The sequence below is a fragment of the Halichoerus grypus genome, chromosome 11 (assembly GCF_964656455.1).
Source record: "Halichoerus grypus chromosome 11, mHalGry1.hap1.1, whole genome shotgun sequence".
NCBI classification, from domain to species: Eukaryota; Metazoa; Chordata; class Mammalia; order Carnivora; family Phocidae; genus Halichoerus; species Halichoerus grypus.
Genome location: NC_135722.1, coordinates 22,144,172 through 22,158,032, shown reverse-complemented (window position 1 = coordinate 22,158,032; position 13,861 = coordinate 22,144,172). Strand labels below are relative to the sequence as shown.

General features: G+C 36.7%; 1 pseudogene; it reads left to right on the top strand.

Annotated features, from left to right (window-relative positions):
* Positions 1–5,736: 5,736 nt before the first annotated feature.
* LOC118541856 (elongation factor 1-alpha 1 pseudogene) lies at positions 5,737–6,781 on the top strand (annotated as a pseudogene).
* The last annotated feature ends 7,080 nt before the right edge of the window (positions 6,782–13,861 follow it).

The following is a 13,861-nucleotide window of genomic DNA, read 5'->3' as shown; positions in this document are numbered from 1 at the left end:
GGAGGCCACTAGTCTTCTGGTACCCCAGCAGGAAGGTGGCATCAACCTCCATGTCCATCTTTTAGAACTCATGCTTTCTAACTAAATGATACAACCCAATTCACTTTAAGGGACTAGGGGAAAATGCAGATTTTTATCTTCCCAACCACTCTGAACAGGGGAGTAAAATAGAGACTGAAAAAGCCTTTGTAAGCATGTAAGACTAAGAAGTTGCTGAAGAAGAAATATGAATGGTATATTCCTATGAGAAAAAAATGTTTAATTTTACTTCTCATTAAAGAAATATAAATTAAAGCCAAAATAAAAATAATTTTCTTCTAATATTTAACACTGAATTCTGAGAAGAGTCCAGTGGGATGAAAATTCCCATGCACTACAAAAGAAGAGTAAATCTTTTTTTTTTTTTAAAGATTTTATTTATTTATTTGACAGAGAGAGACACAGCGAGAGAGGGAACACAAGCAGGGGGAGTGGGAGAGGGAGAAGCAGGCTTCCCGCTGAGCAGGGAGCCCGATGCGGGGCTCGATCCCAGGACCCTGGGATCATGACCTGAGCCGAAGGCAGACGCTTAACGACTGAGCCACCCAGGCGCCCCAAGAAGAGTAAATCTATAACAGTGTATTGGATGGAGACTTGGCAGTAGGTATCTAGAGCCTTAAGAATGACTCCTTCCTTTAATACAGCAATCTACTTCTAGAAATCTAGCTCAGGAAATAATGTGGTCTCCACCTTATGATCAGGAATATTGGTAATGGGAGCTTTTTTTTTTATAAGTGTGAAAAATAAGAAAATAACTAGTGCCCAACAAAAGGGGAATAGTTAAATAAGTTATATTACTTCTATATAATCGCTTATAATAAAGCTTTGTAATGACATTGGAAAATGTTCATGCTAAGTGAAATCAAATGGGACACAAAAATATAAAATATGGAGCTGTTTATTGACAAAGAAAGAAAAATATTGTCTGCTTCTGTTCTCTAACACTTTTTTTTTTGACTTTTTATAAATGTCAGTGTCAAAAATAATTCATTTTTTTAACTCACCAATGTGCCTACCATTGTTCGTAGCATGGAGATTTATTTTATTTTATTTTATTTAAACATTGATAGGTTAACATATTAAGGAAAAGGAAAATTTTGTGTGCCAATAAAATCATTAATTGGATCTAAAGCAAAGCATTTATTTAATAGGGATATGAACAGAAACATGATAAAAAAGCTAGTTCATAATCAGCATAGACTTTGTTAATGCTCGTCTTTTTCTCAGATATTGGTGTTTGCAAATTCTACAGGTTACTGTAATAGTAAATTGTTACTTGCTTTTTCATTAAATCACTAGGTTCAATGACCATTTTAGAAAAAACTGTATGATTTTAGTATTTTAATTTTATTTATGGACTTTTCCAGAAAGCTTAGAGAGACTTTCCTTTCTTTTTCCTTTCCCAGCTTTATTGAGGTATAATTGATAAATAAAATTATAAGATATGTTTAAAGTGTATAGTGTGATAATATGATTTGATACACAGTAAAAGGATTCCCATCCACCCCTCATTGAGTTAACGTGTCTTCACCTATTTACGTTTATTTATTTATTTGTTTATTTATTGGTGAGAACATTTAAGTTCTATTTAGACTTTTCTAGCTACTTTTGTAAATCTGACTTTTTTTTTTTTCCCCAGATAGAATGCTAGTGATATTGGAGGTGGTAATAGGAAGAAAAAGAAAAATCACTGGGCGAAGTGTTTTTTCAAAGTTACAGTTATGGTAGGTGGTGTGACATTCACCTGTGTCATTCTTGGTACCTTAACTTTGATCTTTATCTAGAAGAAAGGAGAAATAATGAAACACAGATCCAAGAATGCGGGGAGAATTCAACTTCCCGAATGTCAGAGAGAATTGAGATTTAGTAACTCAGGTATCCCTGGATTCCACTTGACCAATAGGAGATTCTCATTTGTAGAAGGGCATGCGGTATCTACGTGAACCAGCATCAGAGAATTTCATTTTGTCTAATAGCCTGTTTTTATTTATTTTACGGACAAGAGCAGTCCTCCCGGAATATGTCTTAGTGCTGTGGGGAATGTATTTTGTATCTTTGGATCCTGACTGGCTGAAATGAGCTGGTTACCCAAAGCTATCTCATCACACATCAGGGTGGGTAGAAAGATTTCCCCTCGAAGTGTGTGTCCTGTGGTGCATCAAATCTATCCTTTGCCACAGATTCCTCTCGGGAGTAAGAGATGCTCAAAACTACCCATGAGAACAAAAGGACAAGCCAGTGTTTGCTTAGCAGTAAAATGCAGTGTCACAAGTGGGAATCAAGACTATAGATTCTTGGGGCGCCTGGGTGGCTCAGTCGTTAAGCGTCTGCCTTCGGCTCAGGTCATGATCCCAGAGTCCTGGGATAGAGCCCCGCATCGGGCTCCCTGCTCGGCGGGAAGCCTGCTTCTCCCTCTCCCACCCCCTCTGCTTGTGTTCCCTTTCTCGCTGTGTCTCTCTCTGTCAAATAAATAAATAAAATCTTAAAAAAAAAAAAGACTATAGATTCTTAGTGGGGTTTTAAAGGACTTCCAATGCTGTCCTGTGAAGAATTCAATAGCTGACTCAGGAGGGGGCAGGATGGCAGTATCAGTAATTCTAAAAAATAATGTCTTGGAGACACTGTTTCCTTTGCAAAGAAGTTTAGAATAAAAAATAAAAAACAGATACTGAGTTTGGAAATGTGTTTTGTGGTGGGACACATACTTCCAGTGGGTCTCTTATTAAATTTCCGCACATGATTTTGCAAAGAGGCATTGATGTTTTTCTCCAAACTATCTTTCCAAGGATATTTTTATAGCAAACAGCTTTCAAAGATAAAGATAGTATCTCCCTCTGGGGCAGAGGGCAGATTTGTTCCCTGAAGGGTATGATAAGGATAATGTTTCCCTTTGGAGACAAATTTTGGGCAGGTTTGCTAGAAGCCTCCGAAGATCTGTTTTGTGAACTCTGGGTCCCTGGGCGGAAACCGCATTCTCTGCCTCACCCCCGTGGGACTCTGTGGGGGAAGAGGACTAATTTGATTATGAAGTTCACGCTGCCTGCTGTGTCAGGAGTAATAAAGATCTTTGCCTCTGACCTACAATCATGTGTCTTCTGACAACATCTGTGAAGCTGTGGCAGACTAATTGCTTAGCTTACAAGAGGAGCAAAATTTTAGTATCAACAATTTATAGTTATTAATTTTTAAAGATTTTTTTTTCTGATGATAAAAACAGTATTTTTTTTGTGTCAGGAATTTGAAAAGTAGAGGAGATAGTTAAGAAGGAAAAAAAAAATCCATGATCTCCATACCTAGAGAAGGGTGATATTTTGATCTTAGCATAAATCTTAGTATCGTTATATAGGTACATGCATCATATTATATATATTTGCAAATGGCATAAATTGCATTCTGCCTGCCCCTTTTGTCCCCTAAAATTAGAATGAGTATTTCATTAATTTTTTAAGCATGATTTTGAATGTCTGCCTAGTATTCTCTTTTATTGTAACTAAACCATTATTTACATAATCATTCTCTTATTATTGAATATTTAGGTAATTTAGAGCTTTTAATGATTAAAAATAAATCTACACTGAGCATCTTTTCATACTCATAGTGTACTTCTCTTTTTTACATGTAAAAAAAATCAAGATAAAATCGCTAGGTCTCAGCAATTTTTCATTTAATATTTTTTCATGTGTGCTTTGGTTCTCTCAGGGCTGAGCTGGAAGTTCCACATAATCAGAATCTGCACAGGAGGTGGTTTCTGTAATCCTTAATTTTGTGAGGCTCTTTACTGGGTAAAGGCTTTTGTGGTTTACTTCCTTCTGATGGTTTGTTCCAGAAGTGTTGATCTGGTTTCGTAGATTCCACTGAAGTCATACTTTTCACCCTTCAGTTAGTGAGTCACACATCAAGGCTCACCCAATTTTTCTCTGTTGCTCTGGCCTCTGTTGAAGATTTCACTTCATCCTTTCAAAATAAAGGCACATGGATATGGGGTAGTAGATTTACTACAGGATCCTGCCAAAATCTACTCTAGTTCTTAACATTTTAAATAGCTATCATTAAAAGGAGTTTGTCTCCTCGTGGCTTTAGAATGGATAAATTGTTTCTTATTCTAGAATTAATGTCATAGTGAATATGCTTTACCAAATTATTCATTCTAGATAATACCATCTTTATTAAAAAACTACCGGAGAGTACTCTCATTTTGTATACCTCTCTGATGTCTGCCACATCCTCTAAAGTAACTTCTGTGACTTCTCTAAGAAAGTTGACTTATCATTTTGCTAATGGGTGGTACATCATGATAGCTTAGGTCATATATCCTAGAGGTCAAGTTTAGGCTCTAATAGGCAGGATCTAATTTTATAGTTGTATCAAATTCAAAATAACGGTGACTTTGCCTCTTCCCAAATCAGTATGAATGGCTATAGGGTCATGTGGCTGATATCATTTGGGGATAACATACTGCTCTTCCATCAGCAGCTTACACATAAAGCTTAAATTAGATTTCCCTGTCCACGAAGTGATGAGCAGAAAGACAAACCACCTATTCAGCATTGTGTTTACATGCTCATATCTGAAAGGAATATAAATGAAGCAAATAATTAAATGACTACAAAAAGAATTGGATAAAAGCTCCTCTCTTCTTCTGACATTAAAATCATTGTAAAAAAACCCAGCATTCTGAAATTTCTGTTTGCAGCTTTGTGAAGAGGGTTTGGGGCCTTTTCAGGCTTCCAGCTTAGAGAAGATAAACAAGCAAAAACAAACAAGCAAACAAGATAAATAAATCAAAATAAACAAATGAAAAACTCCTGAGTAAATCATGAGGCTCCAAGTTGGGTAGTCTTTTTCTCCCGAAGGAATCTTTACTTCCCATGTGTACTTTATAAATGAAATTTAAAGATTTCTGGCCATTGAAATATAAGGAGCAAGAGTATTTCATCTTTTAATCCCAGCACTTGAAGGACTCTTGCATGTACCAGACATCAAACACACATTCATGGGCTTAATGAATAAATTATTGTTCTGAATCAAGGAATGATGAATGAATGATGACTGTGTTTTCTTATGAAAATGCAAAATGTGGATGCATGTGTCAAAGCAAACACTACATTGGACAAAGTTAAATAGGCAAGGAAGGCTTTATTCAAGAATATTGCAATAACGGAAAGGGTCCAGAACTCAGTCTGGCTCAGTTCCATTGAAACAAAAGGTGAGAAACTTGTCTTCTCTCCCCCCTCTCTGTCTCTCTCTGTCTTCTCTCTCCCTCTGTCTCCTCCCCCCACCCCTTGGCACTAGGGTGAGTTAGTATAAAGAATAGGGGAGGTTAACTAGTGGAATGTGTCCACCACGTTGAATTTTTCCTGAGTTTGCAAATGATTTTCTCTATGAGTAGTCTTGCTCTCTGGTACCCACAGAAATTAGGCTCCTACTTTCTTAACAGAGATGTGTGATACAGGTTCTAATCTTCCTTGGTGATTACGGTTCAAAGGAATTTCTCCCAAATTCTTGATAAAGACAGTCCTGGATCACAGTACTGGCAAGATAATTTTTAAAAATCTGCATATACCTCAAAGGGGGAGAGAAAGAATTTACCAGTTTTCTAAAGTAAATGCTCTACAAAAAGGGAAGTTTTTTTGGTCGGCAAGAAGACTGTTTAAAGTTTAGTCAAGCTGAGGAGAATGTTAAGGGTTTCTTTGTCACATGTATCTTCTTAATTTGATAGAAATTGATTACAAGGGAATCCCAGAATGGGAGACCTGTGAGCATGCCCTTCTGGCTTACACACTGGGTCTGACACAACTAATTGTTAGTGTTAACTAAGTGGATTCCATGAACCACCCTACGGCCAGAAGAGATATGAGAAAATCATTAAGGAAGTCAGCACCTACGTTAAGAAAATTGGCTACAATCCCAACACAGTAGCATTTGTGCCACGTTCTGGATGGAATGGTGACACATGCTAGAGCCAAGTGCTAACATAACCTTGGTTCAAGGGATGAAAAGTCACCCATAAAGATGGCAAAGCCAGTGCAACCACGCTGCTTGAAGCTCTGGATTGCATTCTGTTGCCAACTGGTCCAACTGACAAGCCCTTGCGTCTGCCCCTCTAAGACATCTACAGAATGGGTGGTATTGATACGGTCCCTGTGGGCCAAGTAGAGACTGGTATTCTTAAACCCAGCATGGTGGTCACGTTTTCTCCAGTCAGTGTTACAACTGAAGTAAAGTCTATTGAAATACACCATGACACCTTGAGTGAGGCTCTTCCTGGGGACAATGTGGGCTTCAATGTCAAGAATGTATCTGTCAAAGATGTTCCTTGGGACAGTGTGGCTGGTGACAGCAAAAACGACCCACTAATGGAAGCAGGTGGCTTCATGGCTCAGGTGATTATCCTGAATCATCCAGGCCAAATCAGTGCTGGATAGGCACCTGTGCTAAATTGTCACACAGCTCACATTGCTTGCAAGTGTGCTGAGCTCAAGGAAAAGATTGATCATTGCTCTGGAAACAAGCTGGAAGATGGCCCCAGGTCTTGAACTCTCATGATGCTGCCATCATTGATATGGGTCCAGGCAAGCCTATGCATGTTGAGAGTTTCTCTGACTATCCTCCTCTGGGCCGTTTTGCTGTTTCTGACATGAGCCAGATGGTTGCTGTGGGTGTTGTCAAAGCAGTGGACAAGAAGTCAGCTGGAGCTGGCAAGGTCACCAAGTCTGCCCAGAAAGCTCAGGGGGCTAAATGAATATTATGCCCAATGGCTGCTGCCCCAGTCTTAATCGGTGGAAGTACAGTCTCAGAACTGTGTCAATTAGCCATTTAAGTTTAATAGCACAAGACTGGTTAATGTTAACAGTGCATCATAAAACCTTCAGAAGGAAAGGAGAATGTTCTGTGGGCCATTTGGGGTTTTTTGTGTGTATGTGGCGGTTTTAAATTATTAGTTTTCAAAATCAGTACTTTTTAATGGAAACAATTTGACCAAAAATCTGTCACAGGATTTTGAGACCCATTAAAACAAAAGTTTAATGAGAAAAAAATATATAACTATTAAATAACAAATCACTTATGTGTTATTTAATAGAAAAAGAAGCTTCATGCATGAAGTATTTCTCTGTCTTTAATCAGCTTTAATCAGCTTAAATAAAAGATTAAACCCTTAATCTTTGATTTATTTATTTATTTTTAATCCCATCACTTCTGTTGGATGATAACCATGCTGGACTGCAGCCCCTGCTGAGTCTCCATGCTACAAAACCTTTCCTCCAATTTGAAGCCTGAGGCATCAGAGGTAAGTGAGAAGTGGGTTGTCATTTATGTCAAAACTTCATCTTTGTCACAGTTACATTTCACACATTGTCAGTTCATGTCTCAGCTTTTCCTGTCTTGCCTTTTGCATGGCTCTTCTGCTTTTCTCTTTAACAGGAACCAACTTGTTCCTGCATCATCTTCTTGGCCATAAGCAGACATGCTTAAATATACAGTGGATGAAGGTGAATCCAAAATTTCTGGTCGTCCCAGATTGGTTACACATTGTGTAGGATATAAGAAAAGTACTTGAAGGACAATATACTTTCTAAGATGATGACAGTTCATTGTATCGATGAGATTTCTATTTGAGTTGATTAGAATGTTCTTTGCACGTGTGAAATTAACTTAATTAGCATATGGCTTTGTTTTAAAACTATAATTGATATAAATTTAAAATGTGTGCTCATTTCAAAATTTATGACACAACATATTGTCATTGAGTAAGGTTTATTTTTGGAAAGGAGGGTTCTAAAGCCTCAGTTTCATCTTCTGTATAATAGAAATAATGTTTTCATGATAAATGTTGTATTAGAACAGAGTGGATGCCTTGTATCAGGAAAATGCAAGAGATATGAGAAAGAGACCATAATGAAATTTTAGAAAGATAAGGATTTTTATTTAAATGTAAAGTTTTCACAGTGATGTCTTTAAAAAAATTAAGAATACAAATTTTCAAATGCACTTAAATCATTAGTCAAGTAGCACTGAGTTTCTTGCATGATTATAGATGCTACATCAGAGGAAAAACAGCTTGCCTCCCTCAGATAAATCTATGTGCTCTCTCCATTCCATGAAGACAATTGCTTTTGGCTTTGTTGTAAATAATCCTATGTTACTTGTCTCTTATAATTCTAAAACATAAGTAATTTTTTTTCCTTTAATATAACTACAAAGATATAACCCTAATTAAATTGACTTGCAGGTATAAAGTTGAACTTGAGTATTTATAGAAAGATTCTCAGGGGGCACCTGGGTGGCTCAGTCGGTTAAATGTCTGCCTTCAGCTCGGGTCATAATCCCAGGGTCCTGGGATGGAGCCCCACGTCCGCTTCTCCCTCTACCTCTCCCTCTGCCTGCCACTCCACCTGCTTGTGCTCTCTCTCTGTCTCTGTCAAATAAATAAATAAATAAATAAATAAAATCTTAAAAAAAAAGTTTATAGAAAGATTTTCAGGACAGTTCTACATGAATAATGGAACCTAATTGGAGATATGCATTACCAACTGTAACAAAAAATGGGAATTTGGGTAGAGTCATGGGTGCCACAATGTGGCCATAATTTCCTCAACACATATCCTTACACTGGGTCAGAGAAAATTCATGCCTCCTAACATAGCCAAAAAGCATCTACCTGATAGGAATTCAAATAAGAACTAGACTATTGTACTACATTGAAATCAAATTTCTATAAAATCAATTGCAAACTAAGTTGAAGTTATTTAGAATCTTTAATTTGCTATATAGAAAAATTCATTCAATTTTGTTCATTTTTTTATTCAACCGACAAACACAGAACTGAGAGTTCAAATAGAATTAAGATATCATTGGGGCGCCTGGGTGGCTCAGTTGATTAAGTGTCTGCCTTCTGCTCAGGTCATGATCCCAAGGTCCTAGGATCAAGCCCCCATATCCATGTCAGACTCTCTGCTCAGTGGAGAGCCTGCTTCTCCCTCTCCCTCTGCCTGATGCTCCACCTGCTTGTTCTCTCTCTCTCTGTCAAATAAATAAATAAAATCTTGAAAAAAAAGAATTAAGATATCAGCATATGAAATTAAAAAGTTCTACATTTGAATTATAGCTCTGTATTCTATAAATTATGTGAGTGTTTTTGTGATAATTAGATGACCATTCATTGTCCACTGTTATCTGCTGAGACGTTTTATTTGAATATGAATAAGTCAAGGCTTATATGTGTCTGACTCTAGCATACAGTTCAGTCTTTAGTATGTCCTGTGTTTTCCTCGGTAGCTGGAATCTATTCTACTCTGCCTTGGCACCTCGTATTCCTGGTATTGTGATAACCCTTTATTATTTTCATGCTGTCTTTTGGAACACATAAATTATTCTACTCTTTCCACATCTTGCTAGAGTCATAGGGGAACCTCAATAAGATCAAACCAGGACCACGCAGCCATTCCATGTATGGGGTTCTTGCTTCCTTCCTGGGCTTTACCTGAGAGAGGCAGCAAAAATCCCGTCCTTGGATTTTAAAAACACTAGTTTCAATCATTACCTTACTCTAAGCTTGAGTCAGAATGGAAGGGGGCATGGGGAGAGTAGATGTAGCTTGGGGGACAGTTCCTTTTTAGAAACCTGTTAGCATTTATTCACTCCATATTTCTTCAAGTCCTAGAAGAAGAACTAGTAGAAGGAGAACTAGTAGTTCTTCACTAGTCCTCCAAGTTGTAGTATAAACAGTGAAAAACTGAGGAGCATAACCCATTAATAAGTTTGTGTTTATGACTGTGTCACAGGTGACACAGAATTAATTAAAGAATCATTTTAACTCCTTACTCATGAATTCTTCTTTTGGTGGCAAAATCACTGAAGACCAGGAGATACTGGTTAACCTAATTTCTGCAGCTTGTGATCAATCTGATGGTTACAAAGTGATTCTTAAAAAAAATTATTTAGCTTCTCATTAAAGACAGTACTGAGCAAAATTGATTGCTACTTTGAGGAATTACTGCAACCTAGAATAATATTCTTAATTTCAGTAAGATACTTTGTTAGTTTGTTTAAAACGAAACATGGAGGTTTTAACTTATCTCTCTCTCTCTAAGAAATGAACAACCCACAGTAATTTTCAATAACTTGTAAAGTTTAGTTTTATTGAGCATTCTTCTGAATCTTAGAAGATTTGTCTTTTTGGTATTTGACTAAATGAATTCTTTCAAGTAGCAAGTAGTCTTCCCCTGACACTAGGCAGAAACATAGACATTTATGTCAGAATAGCCAGGAAAAAAGAGGTAAGGTTAAAAAAAAAAAAAAAGGAGATGGTTATAGAGAATTATAGAGTAGAAGTTGTCTATGGCATTATTCTATTCTGTTAGAGGTTGCTTTAAGTTAATTACGCCACTGATTAGATAGCCAAGTGGCAGAACAACAACCATCACCTCACCCCAAACCTACTCCATCTACTTTGTTGGGTTACATTATCCATACTCTGCACTACACACTCCTACTTATTCACTGAGTCACCTCAAATGTTGCATTTTTTAACACAAAGCACATATTACAAAATCAAGGGGTAGCATTAATATGATTAAAAATTTGGGGTGACAAGATTTTGAATTGACATTCTCCTCATCTCCAACCCCCCCAAAAGCTAACCAACTAGACATAAATTCTTAGGAATACAGGACATAGTTATTTTTAAAACGCCTAATATTTTGACGTTTCTAATTTTAAAGTTGAAAGATAATTTGCTCCTAAAATACTCATCAATATGTCTCTTTTTCTATGCATCTCTACTTGCAGCATTTGATGATATTATTCTGACTTGATTTTGAATGCCCAGTCTTCTTTCTTTTTATTTTCTGGTTGTATTATCATTTTTATACTATGTGATTTATTTCCTCGGGTTGCATACACATTTTGACATAAAAAAGATCAGAAAAACAATAATCAATTCAAAAATCTTTTGAATCTTGGAACATGACTCAGCATTCCAAAACCTTAAGGGTTTTATCATATTAAATTTTGGAAGTCAGTTTGTGAGATAAGAAAGTAATTATTGGTGTACCTGTGTATTTCTTCTTCCATTTATATAGGATCCTCGAGGCCATCCTGAAGGTGCTTAGTAGTTTGAAGTATGATGAAAGACATAGGGAACAGCATCTTTTTATGTGCAGGGATATCCTTGTCATAAAGTTGTACAGACTTTGGAAAGTCAAGGTTAAAGCTAATTTAGTGAACATTAGGGAGTGTAGCTTTCGTTAAGTCTTGAATTTTCATTCATATCATTTTACAAGCGGGACAGATAGCTCTGTGACAATTAGGCAAGCAAAATGTATGTGTTTTTGAGTGATCTACTTATCAGAAGACAGTAAACATTTGTTTTATGAAGGACACATTGCTGTCAAACTAACACTTAAAAAGAATAAGTTTAAGAATGTCTCTTTTTTTCAACAAAGATGTGAACAGTGTCTAATTTCTTTCAACCCAAGGGTCTGATTTATCAGCATTGCCCTCATTAGTTGTTGCTGTTGTTGTTTTTCTTTAACAGTTTTGTTTGGTACAGCTTTCCAACAGCATTTAGAGAACTCTAACAAAGACAGTATATCTAGAAGAGTCATTTGCGGACATGTCTTCTGTTACAAAGTCAGGCAAAGCTTTCATATATTTGCTGCTAACAGTTAGTACTTACCCTGGTAAGACCACAAAACCGATTTGCTAGCCTGATATTTATACAAAGTTTCGACTCCAGTAAGGAACACACCTTGTATTGTTTATGTTCCTTGGTTCTATCCTCACCCTCCCCACAAAATGCTCCCAAATCAACTTCAGAATAATTCTGCAAGAAAAGAGTTATATGGGGATTCTATAAGCCCCATGATATCCATCCATTGAAAAAAACAAAAAACAAACAAAAAAAAAGCATGCTATTTATACTTCTTTCATGTTAAAGGAAATGGGCTGAAAATAAAAACATTGAGTATTTGTGAGATTTGCTTTCCTGAATTATGTAAAGTGTCAGCTTCAATTTTTATTTGTTCTTAAGACACAATTTGGAAAGTATTCAAGGCCTATAATTTTCTTCTAGAACACCTCTCTTTAAACACATTGTATTTATTTCATTTTATATTTGTGGAGGTAAGATGCAAGGTAAAATGAAGAATGGTAAAAAACAATTTTCAAGAAAAAAATACTTGAAAATAATTCTTGAATAAAAAGAATTACATGTAATCAAAATTTCATAATGATAATATAAATTGATTTTCATTTATAACATATCCAAAATAAAGAAATTTACTTTTAAAATGTAAATTGGGGTGCCTGGGTGGCTCAGTTAGTTAAGTATCAGACTCTTGATTTCACCTCAGGTCAGGATCTTAGGGTCCTGGGATCAAGCCCTGAGTTGGGCTCTGCACCCAGCCGGGGAGTCTGCTTGAGGATTCTCTTCCTCTGCCCCTTCCCCTCCCCTGCTCATGCATGCACGTGCGCTCTCGCTCTCTCTAAAATAAATAAATAAAATGTAAATTAAGGGGCGCCTGGGTGGCTCAGTCGGTTAAGCGTCTGCCTTCGGCTCAGGTCATGATCCCAGGGTCCTGGGATCGAGCCCCTCATCGGGCTCCCTGCTCTGCGGGAGGCCTGCTTCTCCCTCTCCCACTCCCCCTGCTTGTGTTTCTGCTCTCCCTATCTCTCTCTGTCAAGTAAATAAATAAAATCTTTAAAAAAAAAAATGTAAATTAAATCTGAATTAAATCTTTCAGAAGACAGAAATATTAAATTTGAGCAATAAAACTTTTGGACATTGCTGGCCACTAACACATTAAAAAGGCACAGTATAAAAATTTTAAGTGTTTTCGATAAGGAATTATAAGTATATATTTCTCACTTTCCAAATAAATGTGACACTGAAAAGTTTCTCATATAGGATGTAAAACAGTCTACTTATTACAGATTTGGTTAGAGTTACAGTGTATATGATACATTTTAAGATATATTTTGTTTCTGGGAAGTTTTATTTCTTTCCACACCCATATGCTGTAGGACATAGGCTAAGATATATGTCCTACTTGATTCTCATTTTCATATCCAAATTATTGCTACCACTACCTCCCCCTCATTCCTCAAATAAATGAATAATGATTTATTTGAATCCCATGGCATAAAATTATCCAGTCAACTTACCCAGTCACTCTCTTTCAATCACTGAAAATTTTGTGAAATTTTGAAATCAGTGAAATCAAAATTGTGAAATCAGTGAAAATACATGTTTCACTGTCTTTATCTCAATCCTACTTTTGTTCTTATTCTTGTGGAGCTCACTATCCATATAATCCACCCACTTTCTCTGAGTTTTTATTAATGTTTTTACCTCCAATCTGATTTTCATTTTTACCCTAGTGACTACTCCCACAGGAGTCTTCTCCAAATATTGCCGTTACCAACAACCATACCATTTCCACTCTCTGAGTTTTTCATTATCTTATTCTTTGACTACGCCCTATCTTTGAGGCTCGCTTCCTCAAATACATCAGTCTCATATTGTGACTCCACTACTCTCCTTTTGTGCCACTGTAATGTGTCCTCCCTCTTATCCCCACTTCTCTTCTTACCTAATTTAGCATCCAGTGTTTATCACTTTACCTCCGTCTACACCAACCTTGCTCTACCCTGTTGTTGCGCCGCCTAGGCAAATACCTGTGAAATTCATATATGTCTCCACATGTGCATCCAAACAGTGGAGTATAGCTGGAGGGAAAAAAATTATGGGAAACCTACTGATTGACATCTCTTTATTTAAGACTGCAGTACATCTGAGACCCGACTACATTTTCCTGGTTTA